Raw genomic sequence first — 26,358 nt, 5'->3', positions numbered from 1 at the left:
GGTGTACTACAAAAATACGTCACCGTTACTTGGGTATACTACAAAAATACGTCACCGTTACTTGGGTGTACTACAAAAATACGTCACCGTTACTTGGGTGTACTACAAAAATACGTCACCGTTACTTGGGTGTACTACAAAAATACGTCACCGTTACTTGGGTGTACTACAAAAATACGTCACCGTTACTTGGGTGTACTACAAAAATACGTCACCGTTACTTGGGTGTACTACAAAAATACGTCACCGTTACTTGGGTGTACTACAAAAATACGTCACCGATACTTCCTAGTTGAACTTTGGGAGTATGAGACAATAATAGGTGTAGTCCTATTCTATTCTATTGCAATATTTTTTGAAACAAATTATTTAAAACAAGTAGGTAGTAGGTTCATTAAAAAAAAAAACGACTGCTCTGCGATTGCTTATGTTATTGAACTTTGTAGGGTTCCGTACCTCAAAAGGAAAAACGGTACTTCCCGTTGACCTAGAATCATGAAATTTGGCAGGTAGGTACATCTTATAGCTGACATTTGGGGAAAAATCTGAAAACCGTGAATTTAGGGTTAGGTCACACAAAAAAAAAATAGTAGTCATGAACTAATAATTAGTATTTTCAACTTTCGAAGTGAGATAACTATATCAAGCGGGGTATCATATGAAAAGTCTTCACCTGTACATTCTAAAACAGATTTTTATTTATTTTTATGTATCATAGTTTTTGAATTATCGTGCAAAATGCCGAAAAAATACGACTGTAGTACGGAACCCTCATTGCGCGAGCCTGACTCGCACTTGGCCGGTTTTTTAATTATAGCCAATGTCACTCGCGATGATGTCAGCATTTTAACGATACCCCATGATCCAAATCTGTTTAGGCGTTTAAAAGTTATGATGAAACAAAGAAACTAACATACACACACATAATTAACGATATTAATCTAATGTTGCATTTCTCATTTCCTTTATTGTAATCTAACTAACAAGGCAGTTTTACCTCGGACATTGGTCTATGGAGACAACTTGATAAATATCTCATAGCCTAGATAAATCATCTTCTTCCAAGTAACAGTTCGTTAAAGTAAACTATGATGATTGAGATGATAGTGTATATCACCGGGCACTGACGCAGAACATGCAGAATTTTTCCAAAAAACTTTCATGGTACCGATTTAGCGAAACTTTTTTGGCCAAAAATATAAAAAACTAAAATTTAGACAAGTTTTTGAAGATGAAGATAAAAGTGTTGATAGGAAAGTTGCAGAGAAGTTTTGTAGCTTCAAGATTTTGATAACACAAACAAGGTCGAAATTCAGGTTTACCTACTACGAATATCTTACTTTATGATAAACCAGCTGACCCGCCCCGGCTTCGCTCGGCTGGAATTAAGGAAATCAGCGTAGGGGTACATTTCAAAAATCCTGAAATAGGTACAGGTCTACGTATTTTTTTCTTTTGTTAACGAAAACCCAAATATAAATTTTCATGGAAATAACTTGTAAAATGACGGACTTTCATACAAACTTTCATCTCTTGTTTAACTTAACTCCCTTAGCAGTAGGATTTTAAAAAATCGTGAAGTACCTATGTATTTTTTAATTCTTAAACGATTGCCTGTATACCAATTTTCATCGATGTAACTTTAACAATGACAGACTGTATGAATACAAACTTCCATCCCCCATTTACCCCCCTTAGGGGTAGAATTTCGAAAAATCCTTTCTTACTGGATACCTGCTCTTTACAAAGAAAGAACACACTCTCTAAATTTCATGTCTCTAGGAACAGTGGTTTAGGCTGTGCGTTGATATATAACTCAGTCAGTCAGTCAGTCAGTCAGTACTTCAAATAGACGAAATATATCTATAAGTATTATACACAAATCTGTTCTAGAATAGAAATGGGTTACGATACGAAAAGAAAACTTTGAAAGTAAAGAAAGTTCAAAACCCAGCACTTCTGATTTGTTATAAATCTCTAACCTGTTTTAAAACGTAACAATTATTATTAATTTTCCAAAGAACAGAGTTCGAATAAAAGTAGTTATTTCCGGTGCGTAATGAACTCTATTGAAAATCACTTTAGAAACAAAAGCGTCTAATTATGGGTTCTATAGAAATCCCATGGGAAACTATATCGAGAACCGTTTTGTGTAGATTGAAAGTAATATGCTGGTGGCATTGTTTGTATGATATATGGGATGATAGGAACTAAGTTAGGTCGTATATTTTAGAAATATAGAGAGCTTATATTGTATGTTCGAAATTATGGTACCTAGGTCCTAGGTAGAGAAGAGAAATCAACTAAATTAAAATAAGTAACACGTGGACCAGCACGCCTTTTTGGCTTCTAAGCGCAAAAACATATTTTATAAATAGGTATAGCCAAAATATCGAGGAAATATAGAAAATTACTAAAATAGGATGGAACATGTTTTTGTTGTAATTTTTATATTTAGTTGCATAAATGTTCGATTCTAGTTTTGCTCGAGTTAGCTTTGAGTTCGATTCTAGTTCGACTCAAACTCGAGTCGAGTTCGATTCGAGTTCGACTCTAATTCGAGTCGAGTTCGATTCGAGTTTGACTCGAGTTCGACTCTAATTCGAGTCGAATTCGATTCGAGTTTGATTCTAGTTAAACTCGAGTTCGACTCTAGTTCCGATTCTGTTCGGCTCAAGTTCGATTCTAGTTCGGCTCGAGTTCGATTCTAGTTCAATCACGCTACAACGGAGCGACAGATCGACGTGATTTTTTGCATGGATATAGTTAAAGATCTGGAAAGTGACATTTGACAAATGACAAATTATCCCGGACAATCAAAGAGTTAATTTTTTTTTTAAATTTTAAAAACCTAAATCCACGCGAACTTCGTGGGCATCAGCTAGTACAATATAAAGTTCACATTTCCATGTTTGACTGTGAGTCGAGTTGGAGTGTATTCGGGTCGAGTATTTGTGTAATGTGCGAAGACCTTTATGATTATAAAATAGTGCCACTTTTCAAATTTATTCAGATTCACCCAATAATAAATGCAAATTGGACAAGCTGGCAGTGTATAATTGCCAATTAATCGGTTGACAGCGATTAGCTTCGCGTGCGGCGGCGCGGCGTGCGGAATGTAGAAACGGTAGTAGGTTCGTAGAAAACAAATACGACGTGAAATCATGCAAGACATTAGTTACCCCCTTTTACATCCGTGACATCAGTGAAAAGTAAACAAAAAATGAACTAAACTAGTTTTACTTAATTTTTTTATCGACTTGAAAATAGTAAGTTATGTGCGTTTAAATCAATTACAAAATAATAATATCACTTGCGCCGCCTGAATCCAGCGGCTCCCTGCGACTCGTCTGATGTCGTCCGTCCACCTAGTGGGGGGTCTTCCAACGCTGCGTCTTCCGGTGCGAGGTCGCCATTCCACCTTGAGACTCCAACGTCTATCGGTTTTACGAACTATGTGCCTTGCCCATTGCTACTTCGGATTCGCAACTCGTTGAGCTACGTCGGTTACCCTAGTTCTCCCACGGATCTCCTTATTTCTGATTTGTGGCGTGTGGAAGTCCCTACAAGAGACCTGTGTCCAGCAGTGGACGTCTATCGGTTGATGATGATGATGACAAATATTTGAAAAGAGCAACCGTAGAGTTTCGTGCTGGTTCTTCTTGGTAGGAAAGGCATTCCGAACCAGTGGTAGATGCATCAGACTATTCGAAAGTACTTGTAAAAGTTTATTTGAATAAAAAAGATTTTTATTTTATTTTATTTATTTTGATGATAAATATCACTTGATTTGAAACCTGCATGAAAGTTCTGCATAATGTTCTTAAAGGTGTGTGAAGACTGCCAATCCGCACTTGGCCAGCTTGGTAGACTGGCCAAAACCCTTCTCATTCTGAGAGGAGACCCGTGCTCAGTAGTGAGCCGGTGATGGGTTCATCAAGATGATAATCCTTCGAACAAAAAGTACTACCACACGAGTAAACATCCCTAGTACTACTCTGCTTCGGATCGAGAACTTTCAGATTCGGATCGGATGCAGTGCATAAATAGCCTAAAGACCATGAGAAAATGATAAATTAATCTGCGGCTCGATTACGAATCGCCTGCATCAATCATTTAATGACTGCATCAAAGTCAAAATATGGTTTTCCTAGCACGGTTCATGGAGACAGTCTATAAAGGATCGATGTGGACAAAAAATGTTTTGACAATTCATTTACAGTATCTGTAAAAAATATGATATGAAAAATGCTATTGCCGACGCGTTTTGAAGTTGGATGTCCAGTATTTCAATATACCGAGCAAGTTTACATGTATAAGACCCACAAATTGCTAATGCGTGTGGCCGCCATTTTAGTGACGTCAACACTAGACTGCTATATATAAGCTTCAATAGCTCAGCCGGTAAGGGAGTGGACTGAAAACCGAAAGGTCGACGGTTCAAACCCCGCCCGTTGCACTATTGTCGTACCTACTCCTAGCACAAGCCTGACGCTTAGTTGGAGAGGAATGGGGAATATTAGTCATTTAACATGGCTAATATTCTTAAAAAAAAATGGTTCCAGCGTAATAGCAATTTGCGGGACTTATATGAGATAGTATCAATTACAATAGATTACAAGTAACTGGTAGGCAATGAGCGTCGGTGTGAAGTAGTTTTGTCGTCCATTATACGCACGTTACAAATATGCAGTCGCGCGAATACGGGTCAAAGGTGTTATGTTTATACTAAGTACTTTACATCTTACTTAAGTTTACATCATTGTTGTTGAGATAAAATATTATTACAGGATTATAAGAGTGTGACATAATACACGTCATTTTATTATTGTTTTGTTATCTATTTGAAAAGGAAAGACTCACTGACTGATGTGGCATAGCTCAAAACACTGGACAGATTGAGCTGAAATTTGGCGTGCAGATATGAGATAGCTATTATGATAGGCTACCGTTAAGAAAGGGTATGTGTAAATTCAATCCCTAAAGGGGTAAAATACCTACCTAAATTAATAATTCTTCATCTACTAATGGTCCACCATATTTTGATTTAAAATGCAAATGAAGTCGTAAAACTTCGCAGCGGAATGTTTGTGATCGAAAGATTTTTTTCACAATACGACACGATTTCATTATCTATTGATTCACTTGAGAAAAACACTTGAGATTGTATTTATCGTACTATGATAAAGCCATTCGAAGAAATTTCGACCATTATAGTTACCTTAGGCCTAAATCATATTCTGAAAGTTATGCCAGTTTTCCAATCCGCACTTGCGGATAGACGGCCATCGTGGTAGACTATGGCCAAACGCTTTTCATTCTGGGACGAGACCCATGCTCAGTAGTGAGTCAGCTATGGGTTGATCCTGATGATAATGCCTATGTTATTGTGAGATGAGAATTGCGAAAAAAGCATGTTGGCTATCATTGTCTTTTCCTGGATGTTCATAAGTAACGACTTTCTTCTTCTGCCAGCGCTTCTCTTTTCCATTGGCCCTACCGCGGTTGTTTGACAGCTACAATGTCACGATCGCAATCATCTCTGATTGGTTAATGCTCGCTCACTATTGGCCACAATGCATTGTTGCAAGAAGAATCGCACAAATTCAGCCAATCAGAACAATTGAGATTGTAATAATGATTGATGCAGGTTTTAGACAATCGCCCTACTGAAGTACTTATTTGTGTTTACTTCGCTAAAACCGCCGCAAAAAACTTGGATTTAGTTTCTCAGTTGTATAGGTTCCGCCAGCCACCAGTTCTTGAATAGATGCGTGTTTATTCAAATAAAATCGTAGTAAGTACGTATCGTGGTCGTGGGGTGTAAATCTACTTATTTGGGAAAAATATCCTTATAAGAATGTAGAAATCAATAAACAGTAGGTAAAAGTTATTTGGACATATTTTATGTGTTTGTCAAGTTTTGATGGCCACTAGTAGAAAGTTTAAGTTTCATAATAAATGACCTAATATGAAAAGTATTTAAAAGGAAACATGACTGCCATATTTTAGCCAGTTTTTAAATAAGATTATTAGATTATTAGAAGATTAGAAATTGTCTAGGTATTGCCTGAAAGCTTTCAAAGCTACTCGATCTATGCAGGTGATTTTGGACGGGGGCAAATACTAAGATATTCTTCCTTTATCAAAGTTTTCATAAAACGTAAACTAATTGAAAAGTCCTATTACAATGTAAAGGATTATTTAAATGATAAGCAAGCTTGGGAATGAGTTGCTTAACGGCTTTGTGATAGTTCTAATAAGTTTCAATAATTTTGTAAAGTGGTGATAATAAAAAGAATACCCGGCTGAGTTTGTTGTGGGCTCTTCTCAGACCTGAGGGCCTAACATGCGCCCCGCGAGAAAATTTTGTCTACGCATTATCTCATGTTTCTTCATACAAATAAGACGAGTAAATGCGTAGACAAAATTTTCTCGTGGTGCGCATGTTAGCCTAACTGGGCGCGTTTGGAACCCTCGTAGCTTTAGTTTTAAGTTTGCGAAATAATTATCACCACTATATCTTAGAAATCCAACATCTGACTTTCAAAAAGAGTTATTAATTACCTATTTTGAATAAATCATTTGACTTTGACTTTGACTTTATCTAAATATACAAAAGGAAAAGATGACTGACTGACTGACTGACCAGTCAGCCTTTTATATCGTCGGTCCATCGTGCTGGAGGGCGTCCGACACTACGCTTGCTTATACGCGGTCTCCACTCAAGTTGGGTTGGAGTTGGGTAAAATTAGAAATTAGTGAAGCTTTCCAACCTAGCGGTGCTTTACACTAATGCTAATAATAGACACATTTACGTAAAGCTAAATTAAATTGCTCCTAATAACAGCGTAAAAGCAGAATTAAGACATTAAATTAAATATGGCGGGTACATTTCTAATAATCGTTTTACACCCTCAGGCTTAGTTCTAAGAAGTGGGGCCATTAACTTAATACTTGGTAATAATAACTAACGCCTACATTGAAATAAAAGAAAGTAGATTGGTATAACTTAAAACGAAAAACTTAAAGTCTGACTAAGTTTCTATTTAGCTACTAGATTACTTAGAGGATCACAAATTCACTGTTTTCGGATTCTAGAGGATAACAAATTCACTGTTTTCGGATTCTAGAGGATAACATAAATTCACTGTTTTCGGATTCTAGAGGATAACAAATTCACTGTTTTCGGATTAATTTCTTTACTTGTGCTATAATACCTACCAACTACCAAATTTCATGATAGTAGGTCAACGGGAAGTACCTACCCTATAGATTTTCTTGAAAGCAACGACGAACAGACGGACAGACGGACAGACATACAACAAAGTGATCCTATAAGGGCTAAGGCTTTTTTACCCACGCGGGCGCATGTTGCCGACATGATTCTTTTCATACAGGTCGCCGGGTTGTGTCGCCGGGCTTTGTCGGCGGCCCGGCGGGCGCAATATGTATTGCGCTTTACCTTCCTTCCTTCCTATGTACCTAATCGCCTCAAACCGTATCACCCCACAGGTCGACTGCAAGATTTTACATAAATTATTCATATTATAATAAGTTCCGCCATTATTTCCAATCATAACATACATACATAATTTTCTGTGTCACTTTCTCCCATACAAACTGTCAAGTCATTGTGGTAAAAAGAAAAAATGTCGAGTCACCATTGATTTGAGATTCTCAGAATATCTGACCTGGAAAAGAGATGGCAGTAATGCTTTCGATTGATGCGGAAACGAGATAGAAGAATGTTTTTCAGACACTTTTCTAAGCCTAAGTATTGTATTTTTGCGATAGATTTCTAAGACGCTTATGCGAGGGCTTGTGGCTTGAGGTTTAGAGCATATCTCTTACCAAGACGTTTGTTTATCTGTGTCTATGTTTATCTTATCTCTTCTGAAACAAAGGTCGTGACCGCTTTTAAGTAATAGTTTTTAGCTAAAAATACTATTAACCAATATTTTTCAGTCAAAAATACTTTTGGCCAACGTCGTTTTGACTGTCTAATGTATATTACATTCAAAGATTATTTTGACCGGATAAGAGTTTTGGCTGTAACCATCTATAATATATAAATGACAAGATATGGTCAAGCGAACAATTTTTTTTTTTAAATTCATTATAGGTATATGCTTGACTACAATCACCACCACGTCACTGAGGTTGCATTGGTGCTAAAGCGCCACAGAGTCGGTGCCATTTTATATGTTCAATAGCCCTGTACATACGAAGTAATATATAAGTAAATGGCAGTAATATTTTGAAACCCTTCACAGGAACATATCATTGACCCTTAATTGCTTTGCTAATAAATTACAATTTGCAGACCTTTACGACTATCACAATAAAGTTGATATTCGCATAAATTCCAACGATAGATAGCACTCTAATTTGAATATAATAGAAAATTGTTCACACGAAAGACGAATGCCTGACAATTTATATGTAAAATTCTTTGCAACCATCTGCCTGTTTATTAGACATAATTGCATGTACGGCATGCAATATGCATGCATATTCCAATGCAAGCGAAAAAGTCCGTGAAGACATTTTACTATCATCATCATCATCAGCCTGTGGACGTCCACTGTTGGACATAGGCCTTCCCTAAAGAGCGCCACCACACCCGGTCCTCAGCCTTCCTCATCCAGCCACTTCCCGCCAGCCTCTTTATATCGTCGGTCCATCGTGCTGGAGGGCGTCCCACACTACGCTTGCGCGGTCTCCACTCAAGGACTTTCCGGCTCCAACGGCTATCGCCTCTACGACAGCCATGACTTGCCCACTGCCACTTCAGCTTGCTAATAGTTTGGGCTATGTCAGTGACCTTGGTTCTCCTGCGGATCTCCTCATTTCGGAAAATGACATTTCATTCAGTGATAGTAAAATTAAATCCTGATTTTACTATCACCGAATAACAATCATAAAGGAATGCTCATCAATATTTGTGAGTGCTTTGTCTGCTTCTTACCTTCTTCTTAGCGTCTTTCAAACCATCTTACTTTATAGAATCCAAAGACAATAAATACACTGTATAGTCCGTAAGAAATGACTTCTATGAAACTCTATGGGTCAACTGTCATGTCAAAAGTACTGTAGGGCGATTGTCTAAAACCTGCATCAATCATTATTACAATCTCAATTGTTCTGATTGGCTGAATTTGTGCGGTTTTTGTTGCAACAACGCATTGTGGCCAATAGTGAGCGAACATTAACCAATCAGAGATGATTGCGATCGTGACATTGTAGCTGTCAAACAACCGCGGTAGGGCCACGGTTCATCTTTTAATTAAGGCCTAAATCGCACTTTTGACATGGCAGTTAAAATGGCGAGTGATTTCTCATTTTTTACGGACTATATAACTGGTGACGTGACATGTAATTTGACGCACAAACTTAAAATGGCGCGTGAGAGGTAATTTTTTATGCATTATATACATCAATAATAGTTATTTTTATTACTTACAATTTTTAACCGATCGATGTTATTGTGTTCTATATTTAATTTTGATACTAGATCGTGATAACTTGTTTTATATTATGTGACCTTTGAAAGCCTTCAAACAATTTTATTACATAAAAAGCAATTATCCAGAGGCAGCTTACATAATGTCAGGCAGATGTGCGCGAACGCGGCATTTTCCTGATATTTAAAACACGAATATATTACAATCAACAAAGGGAATAACATCTCTTGAACATTTATCAGATGCAGAATGCATTGCGTCCTGTCTAAATAAAAAATAACACTTGACAGTACACGAGACACCTTGCATCGGGAATGTGTCTTAATGGGTTAGATAAAAACTTAACAGAAGTTAATTTATAGTTTTGTGTCGTGACTGAGATATTATAATATTGTGGATGAATTTAAAAAATGGAATTAGGAACATTGACTTATTATTATCACTGATTAGGAATAATAAGTTCAAACATTGTAACGTCCAATAGCAACTTTTATAATGAAATTCTAATGAGACTTATATCAGGCTTTTCAGTGCATTGAATTTTCGTTAAGTTTTAAGCATTATTTATTTGTGTACAGTTAAAAATGTGTGTGCACTTAATATTGTTGGAAGTTAGAAGATCACTTTCTATAGTCTGATTTTTAATTCCGTGGAATTCTGACGTTTCTTAATGTTACCAGAGATAAACCAATTCCCACAAAGAAGAAAACTTTAAATATTGTACATAGGTAAATTTAAGTACATAAATCAATTGCCGCATGTATGTAAGATCATCACTTGAGAACATATCAACCGATTTGGCCGATTCTTTGTTGTTTTCGTAAAGACCAAGGTTTTTGTGAAAGAATTTCTTAGAAAATCCGGAATCATATAATCTAAGCGTGTACTTTTAGGCACATCAAGATGATTAAAATTAAAAGGAACTAAAAATGAACTTAGAATAACCAATATATAAGTCAAGATTACATCCTCAAATCAACCGATCCCATTGCTGCCAGTTTCCACTTTCCACTGTTAAAGATTATTTTAGTGCAAAGTTATGTCTTAGGACTTTTTATATTGATAGTGATTAATAATTTTTTGCTGAAATAAAAAAGTTTAAATAATTATATGTAGGTTTAGCATGATTAGAATTATATACTTTGTTTGTAACTACTTCATAACAAACTAACTCATTATAATTTAATTTAATGTAACTACTAACCTAACTAACTCCCGCACAAAATTCAATAGATATAATGTAAATGAGTGAACACTTAATAGGCATATGTACAAACTAGAAATAAGTAGCTAAGTAAAAATGTAAAAGCTGTTTGTGTTCCATAATAAAAAATAAAAAAAAATATATATATAATTTGGGGTAAAATTGAACTTCAGGTGGTGGTCACACTGTTTTTCATACAAATAACTCCCCTGATGTATAAAAATGACAACGTCCGAATTCCACCGAATTAAAAATCAGAGTATAGTAGGATGGCAAGTAGACTCGCCTAGTGTAATAAAACTCTAACCTGGCTAATTGGTGTTGCGGTAAAATGTCCGATGCGTTGTTAGAACGGTAATCGGCTACCGCTGCTCCCGTCTCCAAATGAGAGCGAAGTGTTTGTTCAGGGGGTATTAGATGTCTTGTTCCAACGGGCAAGTGGAGTTGACAGGCGTGTGTTGGAGGCTTTAACACCGTTTTAGTTTTAATTGGGTTTATGGAAAAATCACTAATCTAAATATATAAAAGGAAAAGGTGACTGACTGACTGACTGACTGACTGACTGACTGACTGACTGACTGACTGATCTATCAACGCACAGCTCAAGCTACTGGACGGATCGGGCTGAAATTTGGCATGCAGATAGCTATTATGACGTAGGCATCCGCTAAGAAAGGATTTTTGAAAATTCAACCCCTAAGGGGGTGATATAGGGGTTTGAAGTTTGTGTAGTCCACGCGGACGAAGTCGCGAGCATAAGCTAGTCTTCTATATATATAAAATTCAAAGTCCTGACTGACTGACATATATATCAACGCACAGCCTAAACCACTGGTCCTAAAGACATGAAATTTTGAGGGTGTGTTCTTTGTAAAGAGTAGGTATCCACTAAGAAAGGATTTTTCGAAATTCCACCCCTAAGTGGGTTAAATAGGGGATGAAAATTTCTATGAAAGTCCGTCATTTTTCAAGTTGTTTGCATGAAAATTGGTATTTGGGTTTTCGGTTACTAATGAAGAAATACGTGTTCCAGGATTTTTGGAAATTCATCCCCCACCTCGATTTTCTAAATTCCACCCGAGCGAAGCCGGGCCGGGTCTGCTAGTATTTTATAATATGGGTACCTACTGATGCCCGCTTCTTCGTTCGCATGAACTACACATTCAAACCCCTATTTTACCGCCTGGTAGGCATATACATTCATCATCATCAGCATCATGATTAACCCATCACCGGCTCACTACAGAGCACGGGTCTCCTCGCATAGTGGGAAGGGTTTTGGCCATACCCACGCTGGCCATGTGCGGATTGGTAGACTTCACACACCTTTGAGAACATTATGTCGAACTCTCAGGCATGCAGGTTTCCTCACGATGTTTTCCTTCACCGTTAATATCGGCACCGGCATATATATTACTGTTCTACAAAACATCTCGTTTATACTCCTAGATATGATCACCGCTGGTAGCCATATAAACTACTATTCTGCAAAACATCTCGTTAATCTACACTAATATTATAAAGAGGAAAACTTTGTTTGTTTGTTTGTACTGAATAGGCTCAAAAACTACTGGACCGATTTTAAAAATTCTTTCACCATTCGAAAGCTACATTATCCACGAGTAACATAGGCTATATTTTATTTTGGAAAAAAATAGGGTTCCGTAAGATATTTGGGTTTTTCGGACACAAGGTGTAAAAAATCAACCAGAAAAGTTACTTATTTTGCGTACGCTGCCTAAACTATAAAAGATAGAACCATAAAATGTTCTAATTAATTGTAGATCTTATAAATATCTACAAAAAAGTCCGCAACACACTATACCCATCTATGTCGAGTGAGGCACAGCAACCATTTTTTTATTTAAAAATCTTGAATTTTTTTTGGACTACATTTAAACGCGTTTATTTTACTCATGCTATTAATCCTTATCAAAATAAATGATTTCATCACTAAGAACAGTTTATGGAGATAATATTTGGTCTTTGAATGATTAAAATTGGACGTTTGGTTTTGAAGTTATGGCGAAATTAAAATATTACGATTTCTGCTGCACGGCCCGATGTCGTTAAGTTTGTTTGTAGGGGGTAATCTTTAGAACTACTGAACCGATTTTAAAAATTCTTTCACCAGTAGAAAGCTACATTATTCCTGAGTGACATAGGCTATACGGGATCTTTAAAAACCTAAATCTACGCGGGCGAAGCCGCGGGGATCAGCTAGTAGATATGAATATTAATTAAGCGTTTCCATTAGCTCTATTTCTGGCACCCATATATCAGATAAAGTATCGGCTCTCTGCTGAATTGTAATTTATTCCGTAAAAAGGCTTGCAACCCTTAATTGCCATAAATTCTTTACGCCTACATAGATTAATATGTTTCGATAACTTACTCGTATCTGCATGAGAACATCCAACCATCAAGTTACACCTCGAGGAGTAGCTACATAGATACTAGTCAGACGACAGACAGTCGATAGAGTCAGACGACTAGAGAGATAATGACTAACCCCTAGTTCACACAAAGTTTAGACTAACAAACAAATAATTGTCATAAACCTCCTTAAAAATATTAGACAAAAAAATTTGTTATACGGGTTTTGGATAAAATAAAAAACATGTAATATATCGAAGAATAGCTTATGCACGCGATTTCGTCCGCGTGGACTACACAAATTTCAAACCCTATTTCACCCCCTTAGGAGTTGAATTTTCAAAAATCCTTTCTTAGCGGATGCCTACGTCATAATAGCTATCTGCATGCCAAATTTCAGCCCGATCTGTCCAGTAGTTTGAGCTGTGCGTTGATAGATCAGTCAGTCAGTCAATCAGTCACCATTTTTTTCCTTTTATATATTTAGATGTACCTATAATCATTATTTTAGACATAGTATTTCGTATCTCTTGTGTTAGAAAGTGCCAGCAAATAAATTTACAAGTTTCATACATAAAACTCCTTGTCCCAACCTGTTTCTAGTGTAAACAAAAATGGATTGTTGCCATTTTTGACATAAGTACTACATTGATTATTACCAGCTACTGTCTGGATATATACCTATAATTTACATTTAAAAAATTGACACTAATTCTAATTTAACATGAATATAAAAATAAGATTCCTATAAAATATTGGGAAGTAAAAAGAAATGTATAATATGCGTCGAATTTTAAAACCTTTACTATTTTTTTGTCGAATTAAGATATTAACGTAAGAACAACAATTCATGCACACTTCAATGACACCTCATATTGATTTATATTTATTTGGACCCAGTGGTCAGGTACTTTGGCAAAAAATGCAATAAATTCTTTACACCCACGTAGATTATTATTATGTTTCGATAACTGACCCGTATCTTCCTTCGTGGGAACATGTTGTAACTAACTAGTTTATACTTTATACATTTAATTTTAATACCTACTTTTATTGTTAATCCTACTTGTAAACCTCGTTTTTTGTACGTCGTTTACTTTATTTACAATGTTAGTATTACAAGTACTTAGTTAGTAAATTAACATAAGCTAACTCTGTACCAAATTTCATCAAAATCGGTTAAACTGTTGGGCCGTGAAAAGCTAGCAGACGACAGACAGACACACTTTCCCATTTATAATATTAGTTTCAATATGGACTATAGGTACCTATTCTATACTATTGATGATCTCCCTGGCGCAGTGGTAAGCGCTGTGGTCTTATTAGTGGGAGGTCCCAGGTTCGAGTCCTGGCAGGGATTTGGAATTTTATAATTTCTAAATTTCTGGTCTGGTCTTGTGGGAGGCTTCGGCCGTGGCTAGTTACCACCCTACTGGCAAAGCCGTGCTGCCAAGAGATTTAGCGTTCCGGAACGATGCCGTGTAGAAACCAAAGGGGTATGGGTTTATTAAAAACTGCCATACCCCTTCCAGGTTAGCCCACTTCCATCTTCGACTGCATCGTCACTTACCACCAGGTGAGATTGCAGTCAAGGACTAACTTGTATCTGAATAAAAAAAAAAACTATTTTATTCTATTCTTGATAAAATTACTCTAGGGGGCACTCAAGTTCCATGATCTACAAAATTTATGATTACATGGCACACTTCACCACAACCTTTTATTAAAACTTGTTTAATTTAACGACTTCCTGAAGTTCGTCTGTGAATTGTATTAACTATAATACAAAGTACAGTTATAAGATATTACGTTTTATGGCCACAAGTGGGCCAAGTGGGCCAAGTAACGAACTGGCTCACGAGATTGTGGGAGAATTTTGAGTGCTAATTTTTTTGTTGACAGCCTCGGTAACTATGATTTTATCTCATCTTATGGTGAGTAATGATGCAGTCTCAAGTTAATGAGTAAACGTGAAAGATTTACCTAACTACCTGTAGTAACTATACAGAGTGTAACTAGGACTCTAGCAAAAACGAAGCCAGGTGATAGTTCTGATGATTATTATGATAAATAATAAATAAATAAAAATAGCTTTATTTTCTCCTTACAAATATTTTTCTTATTACTAATAGGTACAGTGCATAATTGTCAAAAAATTAAAATAAAAGAATTATTAGTAGGTTAGTAAACTATGTTTCTTATTCTTAAATAACTATATGAGTTAACTAGTTACTATAATGGGTTTCATTGTAAGGACCGCCTAGGGTGGTAAAAGCCTCCTTTTATGATACCATTAAAAAAATGTAAAAAAATCCTATAATTTTGTAAATATTTACGATATTATGCAAATAAAACATCTGACTGACGCTAGAACGTCAACGAACGTTGCGTAAGTAGGCCACTTGGAGTCAATGCCGCGTCGTAGTCGAGTCGTTATACCCTGCATGTCTTATTGTACCAGCTGACCGCCCCGGCTTCCGTAGGCATCCCCCCGCCAGACCCGCTTTATCTTTAAATTTTAGGGGCGTCTAGCAGGGGGTTGTCACGACACTATAAGTGTCTGGCAATGCATGACGTGATTTATAATACTATTCCGAAGAAAATATTAAAAAAATAGACTTTACACTTTGACGTTAGATTTTTTACACCTTTATTAGATACCTGTAATCTCCCAAAGCCACTATGATCCATAACTTCATAGTCGCTGATCGTGTTGGGAACAATACGCAGAGAAACTTTCGGATTTTATAAAATAACGAAGGTCTTGCACGCACTGCCTCTTAGTCCATAACTTTTAGTAGATATGACAAGTGGAATTGCAATAGGCCTTTTTATTACATGTATAGCGGTTAATGGCCGTGAAAACCTGCTTATAGGCACATATTTGAATGATATAATATTATATTTTTAAGTCCGGAAATCCGGCGTATAAACTCAAGTAACGGACATCTAATTATTAGTACTTAGGTATAAAGCCGATGTCTACAGAATTTAGGTTTTTTTAAATCCCACGGGAACTCTGATTATCTGGGATAAAAAGTAGCGTGTACCTGCACACCGCTCCCGTACAAACCTAAATCAAGAAACCGCACTTGGCCGGTTTTTTGTTTGTTCATCTAGGGCCATGAAGTTATTCCAAAAAATCATACGGGATAATTTTATCGTAACAAGAGGGCTGCTGAGTGCCGATTGTTTATTTTGCACAATGATGACGCGACATTTCAACATACATATTATTATCTTCCTTAGAGAAATAAGAGCATTCGAGAGGAAGAGACACACGTTTTGCATATAAAACCTTCGCGCGGTTCGTGCAGGTTGCATTGACTGGCGTTGTTATTGTCATGTTCACGATTACACGCATCCTACAATCTTAGGTATGAACTACCCTTCTGGGATCTGGATGTCAGTTCCAAAAGTCTGTACCAAATTTCATCAAAATCGATTAAGTGGATGGGTTATGATTAGGCAACAGGCAGACAGATAGACATACTTTTGCATAATCATAATATTAATATCAGTGTCAACGCATATTAAAAGTTGATAGTGCACACGTGGCATATTATGACATTAGTGTAAATCGTGCCTAAATATTATCTATGGTTAAATATTGTACCTATATAAGAACTGTCAAATAAACCATTACACACACAAACTCTCCGCTGAAGTACATTGTTTCATTGTTCCTTCTCCGAACCTAAAAATTAGAAGATCTGCCTATCGGGTCTTCAGTGTTAGTTCAAATAACTAACAGTATCTATGGATTTATAAAGGATGCACAATACTTTTTTTTTTAATTTATAGACCCGATAGATGATGCAGCCCAAGATGGAGCGCGCTTGCCTAGAAAGTCTTTGGTAATTTCAAAGTCACGAACTTTGGTTGACCATAGATATGTACCTACAGTAAATATAAAAGTAAATAGAAAACCAAAGTCAAGGTGGAGATTTTTTTGTGTGTTGTTCCAGTTATCTTTTTATCGGTTTGTTTTTCTTTATGTTTATAAAAAAAACGAAATCAACTGAATTTCACTTTCACTATGGTAGGTACAGATTCTGGGGGTCCAAATATTATATTGATCAATTTTATTAAAGAACTAGCTTATGCCCGCGTCTTTGTCCGCGTAGATTACACAAATTTCAACTACCTATTTTACCCCTTTAGGGTTTGAATTTTGAAAAATCCTTTCTTAACGGATGCCTACTTACGTCATAATAGCTACGAAATTACAGCCCAATCCGTCCAGTAGTTTGAGCTGTGCGTTGTTAGATCAGTCAGTCAGTCATCAGTCAGTCAGTCACCTTTTCCTTTTAGTACTGGGAGTAGGTAGGTACCTAGTAGAACTGACTCCTTTTAGAATGACAAGGCCTTAAGCCATAGTCCACCACGCTGACCGAGTTCGATTGGCAGAACATTTTTAGGAACATTATGAAGAACTCTGGCATGCAGGTTTTCTCACGATGTTTTTAGTACCTACATAAGTGAAATTTAATAATTATTGTTTTAAACGTATAACATCATCATCATAAACAGCAACCCATCCCATCGCCGGCCAACTACTGAGCACGAGTCTCCTCTTGGAATGAGGAGGATTTGCTCTTTACATCTTTGAAAACCGAAAAGTTAGTTGTGCGCGCCCAGGATCGAACTCCGAACCCCGCGAATAGAAGGCCGATGTCCTAACCACTAGGCTATCACGGCTTCGTTTTCTATAAAAGTTATTAGGTAAAAGAAACAAGGAAGCATCGTACCGGAACGATAAATCGCTTGGCGGTACGATTTTGCCGGTAGGGTGACTCCAGAATAAATTGACCCAAGAGCGTTTTGAAGAGTAAAATAATTTACCTAGGTACCTATAATACTTCAACCGTGAATTGAACTGCTTTTTTTTTGACCTCCCTATGACGCAGTGGTGAGCGCTGTGGTCTTACAACTGGGACGGCCCAGATTCAATCGAACCTGGGCCGTTCCACTTATAAGACCACCCGGCATTTCCTAAATGCCTAAATTCTAAATTGTATAATTTCTAAATTGTCTCTGGTCTGTTTTGGTGGGAGGTTAGGACCGTGGCTAGTTATCACCCTACCGGCAAAGCCGTGCTACCAAGTGATCGTACCGGAACGCTAAGTTTCGGTACGATACCGTGTAGAAACTGATAAGGTTTAAATAACCTCAATCAGAAAGAAAATCCATTATGTATAATAGGTAGGTCTACTATAACCCTCTTCCTAACAAGGTTAAGTAAAAAGTGGAAATACGTGGACGTAATGTCTATAAAGATATATAATAATTTACCAGACAAAATTCGTAACATAAACAATGAAAATAAATTCAACAGAATATTAAAAAACTTTTTATTAGAAAAGGGCTACTATGCCGTAAATGATTTCCTAAACGACGAACATAATATACCTAAATAAATAATAATATCGGTCTCCCTACTAAGGTCTAAGGACCAAATTGCGACACCCAAACTGGGTATCCATAATACTTTGTACATACTTAATATGATGTAGTTTATGGAAATGCAATAAATGAAAATTGAAATTGAAATTGAAATTGAAAACCTAAAGGCATACCGGCGGACTTTTTGACGACGTTTAATTTTCAGTTGGTAAGGTTTATTTAAGTTTGTATGTTTTATTTTAATATTTTTAAGTACTTTTAATTTAGATTTAAGTTTATTCAATAGAATTGTATGTTATTAAATTAAAAAATTAAAAAAGAAAAAAAAAGCATACCTACCCACTAATATAATATTAGGTAAGTATAATAAATGCGAAAATGTGTGTGTTTGTCCTTCATTCACGCCGCAACGGGGCAACAGGGATTGACATAAAAACTGAAATAGGCTATAGGTATTTTTCATTACGAAAAATCTAAATTTTATACGGGATTTTAAAAATCTAAATCCACGCGGACGAAGTCGTGGGCATCAATCATATTTCTATAGCTAAAATGATTACGTTTTTGTATGAGAATATGATATTAATTTTTATGTGCGTTAAGTCATAAAAGTTAAAAGATGTTAAATATTGTACCGGATGTCTTAGAACCATTAATAAATTAATGTTCTTTATGTTTTTCATTTTATATTATGCGCTTCAACTTTTGCAGTTTTTATGCTTATTTTTATATGTTAACAATAAAAATATTAGTCACGACCTAGGACAAAGACCTTTAGAACAATTATTAATGCTACATCTCTGAACGCTAAAAAATCAACTAATTAATAAGCAAATAAGTCGGTGCTTACTTAATTAAAAAACGACCTAAAATTTAAAAAAAAATCACATTTGAAAATGGCACTACACCGTAGGTAGGTAACTACATGATTTTTTATTCAAAATAATTTTTTTTTAAGTTTTAAAAAATACAGTTGAATTTTAATATTTTAGACATCAAAATATATTAATTTGTAACAGTGTGGCTAATTCCTTTGTACACAATCTCTAAACTAAACTAAAATATCACGTCTAAATCTATTGCTATCCCTTTCATAATGTTGCTTGCGGAAAAGGAAAGCACTAGACTTAGACCTGTAAATTTAGTTTAGTTTAGAGATTGTGTACTAGAGAATCGGCCCCAGTGATTGCTATATAATGTGTTTATTTTTCTAAATAATAAAAATATTAATAAAACTCACCTCAAATAAAGCCGATATCAATAAATCCTGGCCACCAATAAAACACTAAAACACTAAAAATCTATCACCAACACATAACTGCAATAATATAAAAACTATTTGCATGAAAACTTTTTCGTTTTGAATCTATGTAATTTTATAATCTGTGGTAGACAGCCGCGCGCGTTTCCCGCCGGACGGCAATGTACTGTCACAAGCAATGCGTTTGTTTGAACTTGGAAGTGAGCAGTTTTCAAGAACGCGGGCTTATTCTAGGCCTAGACGTCTTCGGTATGTTATCGAATTATTGCCTCGGGGTGCAATAGTTCAAGACTCAAGTACACTTGAAAGCACAGGTAGCAATAATATATTTCATAACATTAGGTATTTACATACTGAATGCGTCTGTCTGCTACGTTCTTACAGCCCATTCGTTTTGGCCCAACTGATTTTGACGTTTGGTACAATCATTTACGGATGCGGAATCATATTTGCAACAGGTAACGATCTGTAAAGAAAGTGGGCGAGGCCAGAGTGGTGCGTGCCCTACGCGTGTTTTCTATTTGATATCTTCGTTCGATAATTATTGACAAATCAAAAAGTGTAATGGTACCCATGAGGTATTGCGGATATTCGCATCCGTATTCGCAAATGCGAAACATTCGCATTAATTCAGACATCCGCATTCGCATTCGCGGATGGCAAAATATTGGCATCCGCAACTACCCTGGTAGGCGTTAGGCGTTGGGGTTCCAAAGTGCTAAAATGGCGAACTCGCACCGAAAAGCGCAGTGTTGGAAGACCCTCCACTAGGTAGACAGACGACTTCAACCTAGACGCATGGAGCCGCTGGATTTAGAAATCCCTACATGGATGGACTGGATGATAGATATGATACGGACAAGGCCACGACAAAAAGCTAGTAAAGAATAAACACCTAAGATACAATGGGAACGATGCGCCTCGAATGTCTCCATTGATTACTCGCAGGCCGCAGAGTACTTGTAACCGCCGTAGCGTAACCACGGTCACTCACCTTTACCTCGAACGTAACTCGACTTTTTACTTTTAGTGTTCTTACAGACGAGCGACATTTTATCAACGACAGGGATAACTGCTGTTGTCGTCGCTTGGCTGTCAAAGTCAAAGCCATTTATTCAAATAGGTATCGAAATAAATAAACGGATCCCAAGGTTGGTGCAGTGTTGGAAGCAAGTGATATTTAATACGGTATTTGACGACTAGTCAAATCAGTAACTTTTTATCAAACGTCAAAACGCGCGCTTAGTATGCGAGATTCTTTAAAATACCGGTGTGTGACGTCACGATCATTTGAAGTACTTTTTTTAGTTTAATCGATAATTTTAAATGGTTATTACACTTAAAACCAACAAAGGACGTGGATTTTACGTATTCTGGAAGAAGCTCTATTTAATAACCACTGAGAAATAATTCATTTTTGATGTAGTTAAATACCCAATTGCTTAAAGCCCACATAACTTCGAAAATAAGAGGTGTGTGTCCGGAATCGAATAGGAGGCGTTTTGACAACTTGGTTCTTATCGCTTTCAAATAATAATAATTTGATGCGAATTTTTAGCGTTTGAATTATAACTTGATGGCTTATGTTAATAGGTGGGTTAGCAGCTTTGTGGAGAGTAAAACACGATTTTTTTTTCGGAATAGCTGTGGAGGTAGCATATCTACTTCTTTTGTCCTCACGGCAACAGGCAGCAATGACAAGACAAAATGTTCCGATACAAAAAGTCTCTAAACTGTTTTTACTTCTTACTGTTCATCAAAATGAAATGGCACTATGGTAGTTTGTTATCTAAGAGCATTTTAATTGCAAATGATGTGTTGTAGGAAAATTGGAATTTATATGTATTTTTTCTACTGTTCATACTGTTTAGATTTGATTAATGTTCAAAGATAATTCGTTATGGTACTTACATTTAAATATTTATAATGCTGTGATTTATGCAATCTTGTAATTATTTTTAAAAATAAAGACACGAAATACGATTAAGTCATATCATTAACGTATTTTACCTTTCTGTATCTAAACTTTTTATTAGATTTTTTTTCATATATAAATAGCCTTTGTTTTAATATAATTGTTAGTTTGATCAACATAAATTATTTAAAAACTGTACTTAAATTTAAATACTATTTATTATGCCTAAGCAGTAAACAGTACTTATCGTTAGATTAATCTTTTCGTTCTGCTAAGTGGTTAAGTGAAAGCATTATGACAACTAAGATAATATTATAATAACAGGAAATTAAACTTAAATACTAACTTAATTAAGTATCAAATCTATTCAATCTAAGTCTAAACTTAAAAATAAAATAAGTCGTATAGTCTACACTAGCTTAGGTATGCTCGCGACTTCGTCCTCGTGGACTACACAAATTTCAAACCCCTATTTCACCCCCTTAGGGGTTGAAATTTCAAAAATCCTTTCTTAGCGAATATCTACGTCATAATAACTATCTGCGTGCCAAATTTCAGCTCGATCCGTCCAGTAGTTTGAACTGTGCGTTGATAGATAAGTCAGTCAGACAGTCAGTCACCTTTGCCTTTTATATTATTAAGATTAAGATGAAGTATGCTATCTATAAATTCAAGTAAATATCTAAAACTAACTGTCGATGACCTTATGAAACAGTTAAGTAGTTTAAAATACCGTTAAATAGATTTATTCATGAGTAAATCATAAAAATTAGCTACAATAAAAAGATAACAACATCAACCAGCCAGCAGTCATTGTAATGGAAAACGTATATTTCTTGGAGTATGTAAATGATTAGATAGAATCAGAATTAAACTACTGGCGTTATAAACACGGTCAACGACTTTTAAGGTTGAATACGTACAATCGTGTATGAATAACAGAGAATATAAATATTATTTACTCGATGATTTTATGATGGTAGTTCCCATTATGCTCTCAAAGGTATGGGAAATCTACCTAGCCAGCGTGGCTAACTATGACCTACAGCCTTCTCATTCCGAGAGGAATCCTGTGGTCAGTAGTGGACTGGCGATTGGTTAATCATGATGATGATGATGATATTTGACTCGAGTCAAATATCATCATAATCATGATTAACCAATCACCGGCCGGCAACTTAGCCCACGTGACTTAAGGTTTTCTAAAAAGCCCGTGGGTATTTTTAGAAATCCATACTAATATTATAAATATGAAAGTGCGTCTGTCTGTCTGTCTGTCTGCTAGCTTGTCACGGCCCAACAGTTTAACCGATTTTGATGAAATTTGGTACCTACAGAGTTAGCTTACGTCCCGGGGAAGGACATACCCACGACATACCTACGCTACATTTTATCCCGGAAAATCAAAGAGTACGGGACGGGCAACAGCTAGTATTTAGATAAAAACCTGGTTACAAATTGTAAATCGAGTACCAATAGTAGTATCTGCGCCGTGATATTTCCAATCTAGCGTACCGTTCTGATCACGTTCGGCAACAAACGGACCGTGTTGGTTTGTGGAATTCCGAACCGGTAGCACGTCATAAAATATAATAGTAGCCACTAGCCAAGTAGGAGAAGGCTAAAGGTATGATTCCGAACCACGCTGCACGCAGCAGCGCTGCCGCAACAGTGCTGTCACCAGCTGTCACAGTCCTGTCGCGGCACTACTGGTCCCCATACAATCTCTATAAGCTTATATGGAGCGAGACCAATAATTAATCTATGCTTATATGACATTACATTCCGAGCTAGGCACTCAATGTCGCGGCAGCAATGTAGCGGAACATTGCTGCCTAGCTCGGATCAGTAGTGCAGCACTGTGACAGCACTGCTGCGTGCAGCGTGGTTTGGAATCATACCTTTACACCGCCACAGGCGGTCCTTACATATAAATAAAATATATACCTATCTACACAAATAAGTAACAAGCATGTTTTATTATGATTTTATTATAAGGAAAAATATTATTAATATTAAAACGACAAAAGTAGGATTAGAAAAATAAACTAGATTTATTATTTAAGTTTTTAAGCATATCTAAGTAAGTAGTTAGAATTGTGTCATAGAATTTGTAAGGAATCAAAATAAAGCTTTTATTTATTTATTTTACTAGCCATTATTTATTTATTTTACTAGTAACTAGTTATGTCTGGTGGGAGGTTGGGTGAGAGCTACCGGCAAAGCCGTGCCGCCAAGCGATTTAGCGTTCCGGTACGATGCCGTGTAGAAACCAAAGGGGTATGGGTTTAATAAAAACTGCCATACCCCTTCCGGGTTAGTCCGCTATCATCTTAGACTGCATCATCACTTACCATCAGGTGAGATTGCAGTCAAGGGCTAACTTGTATCTGAATAAAAAAAAAATAGTAACTATTTGTATAAGTCCCGCAAATTGCTAATGCGTGTGGCCGCTATTTTAGTGACATCAGCACTAGACAGAAGTTTCGAGCTGATGGTCTATTTTTACTTAAATATATACGTCAAATGATGTCAAAATGACGTCATTTCGATGTTAATGAGACATGGTTCCAGCGTAATAGCAATTTGCGGGATTTATAAGTAGGTACTAGCCGGTAGCCGGTGGCCGTATCAGACATCTGGGGGCGTGTGTCGAATTGATAGGCGCATCGCACACTTGCAGAGTGGAGTGGACTGTGGAGCCGAAACGGAAGTCTTCTTTTGAGGTACGGAACCCTAAAAACTCTATGGGTCAACTGTCATGTCAAAACTACGGTTCACCTTTAAGGACTAAAATCTAAAATCTAAAATCACGTAAAGATTAAAAATGGCGCGGGAGGAGTCATTTTTTACGCATTATTTGTTTCATCATTATCTTTAGAGTCTCCGCAGACCACAAACTTTTTATCGGCCGTTATAATTTGTGCACTTACATACATCTTCATACTGATTAAGAAACCGACCAAACTATCGGTCGATAAAAAGTTTGTGGTCTGCGGGGACTCTTAAAATAAGGCCTAAATTCGTACTTTTGACATGATAGGCTGTAGTTAGCTATATGACTGTAGTTTGAACTGTGCGTTGATAGACAAGTCAGTCAGTCAGTCAGTCAGCTTTTCTTTTTATATACCTAATATAGAAGACTAGCTATGCCCGCGACTTCACCCGCGTGGATTACACGAATGTCAAACCCATATTTCACCTACCTACTTAGGGGATAGGTAGGTACTTAGGGGTTGAATTTTCAAAAATCTTATCAGCGAATGTCTACGTTATGAAGTTATCTGCGTACCAAATTTTAGCCCAATCCGTCCAGTAGTTTGAGTTGTGCACTTATTTGTGGATCAGTCAGTCAGTCAGCTTTTCCTTTTCTATATTATTATACAGAGAAAAGAGAAATTAGATTACTAGAGGAGACACTTTTAAGCCATTAGCGACATCTGTTCATAAGACTTAGTTTTACTTACCTACGTAGAAAAGTAGTGTGTTGTGCACGGTACTTTCTCTGAGTAACTTAAAAGTAGTAAGGTACATCCCTAGGTGGCGCTGTATTTCCGCTACAGAAAGAAATTTCAGAATTTGAATTTCGAATTTTTAAAAACCCATGTGCACAAAGTTGCAGGAAAAAGCTAGTCTGAATCTATATTATCTATACTAATATTATAAATGCGAAAGTGTGTCTGTCTGTCTGTCTATCTGTCTGTCTGTCTGTCTGCTAGCCTTTCACGGCCCATCCGTTCAACCGATTTTGACAAAATTTGGTACAGATATAGCTTGCATCCCGGGGAAGGACATAGGGTAGGTACTTTTTTATCCCGGAAAATCAAACAGTTCCCACGGGATTTTTATAAACCTCAATCCACGCGGACGAATTCACGGGCATCATCTAGTATAATATAAAAGGAAAAGCAGACTGACTGACTGATCTATCAACGCACAGGCCAAACTACCTACTTACTTGACCGATCAAGCTGTTTGGCATCCAGATAGTTATTATGACGTAGACATCCGCTAAGAAAGGATGTTTGAAAATTCATCCCCTAAGGTGCCCTAAGGCTGCCTCTCCACTGGTGCGGAGAAAAGAGGAGCGAAGCGGAGATGTGCAAATATTAACCAATAGAAATACATTAAACTCCCGCTCCGCTTCAGTGGACAAGGATTTGTGGACTAGTTAAAAAATCATACAATGACGCGGAGCGGGGAAGCGGCGCGGCAAAGCAGAGCGGGGCTAGCTCCGCGTTTGGAAAAACATAAAACACAGTCCGCAACTCCGCTCCGCATTAAATTCTCGCTCTGCTCCGCTATTTAAGTGCTTTATTCACCATCCATCTTGCTGTACGTCCCGCCAAGGTGAGTCAAGGCCACGGTGCTAAATGTAGCATACAGACCATCGTGCGCGCATCAAGCGTGAGCAGAATCACGTTACAAAACAACCTCTAAATGGTAAAATCTGCTGTACAGCAAGTCTATTCACGATCAAGCATGCACGACGCAGGACGACTCTGACGTACGTTCGATTCACTGTCTATCTGCACGACGCGGGTGGTGGTGGAGGCGCTCGCTGGATGCAAAACTCGTCGTGCACATCCAGCAAACAATTAATAATAATTATCGACGTACGTCTAGTCTATTCACGGTCTTTTTGCATCGTACATCGTGCATGGCCTTAGCGGGACGTACAGCAAGATGGATGGTGAATAAAGCGCTTTAGCTTTGCGTCTATGGACAG

The 26,358-nt window shown here is 36.9% G+C and overlaps 1 protein-coding gene across 2 annotated transcripts in view; it reads right to left on the bottom strand.

Moving 5' to 3' along the window:
* Positions 1-26,358, bottom strand: part of mwh (multiple wing hairs) — a 121,518-nt gene that overhangs the window by 63,867 nt on the left and 31,293 nt on the right. The window contains exon 1 of one of the 2 annotated variants that reach the window (XM_034974497.2): positions 19,694-19,862. The exons of the other annotated variant lie outside the window; for it this stretch is intronic. The gene's annotated coding sequence lies outside the window, so the exon portion shown is untranslated. Of the gene's footprint in view, positions 1-19,693; positions 19,863-26,358 lie in introns of those variants that run through there. 2 annotated transcript variants of the gene reach the window in all.

The sequence above is a fragment of the Maniola hyperantus genome, chromosome 13 (assembly GCF_902806685.2).
Source record: "Maniola hyperantus chromosome 13, iAphHyp1.2, whole genome shotgun sequence".
Lineage (NCBI taxonomy): Eukaryota > Metazoa > Arthropoda > Insecta > Lepidoptera > Nymphalidae > Maniola > Maniola hyperantus.
The sequence above is the reverse complement of the archived record's forward strand: the minus strand, read 5'-3'. Positions and strand labels throughout refer to the sequence as shown.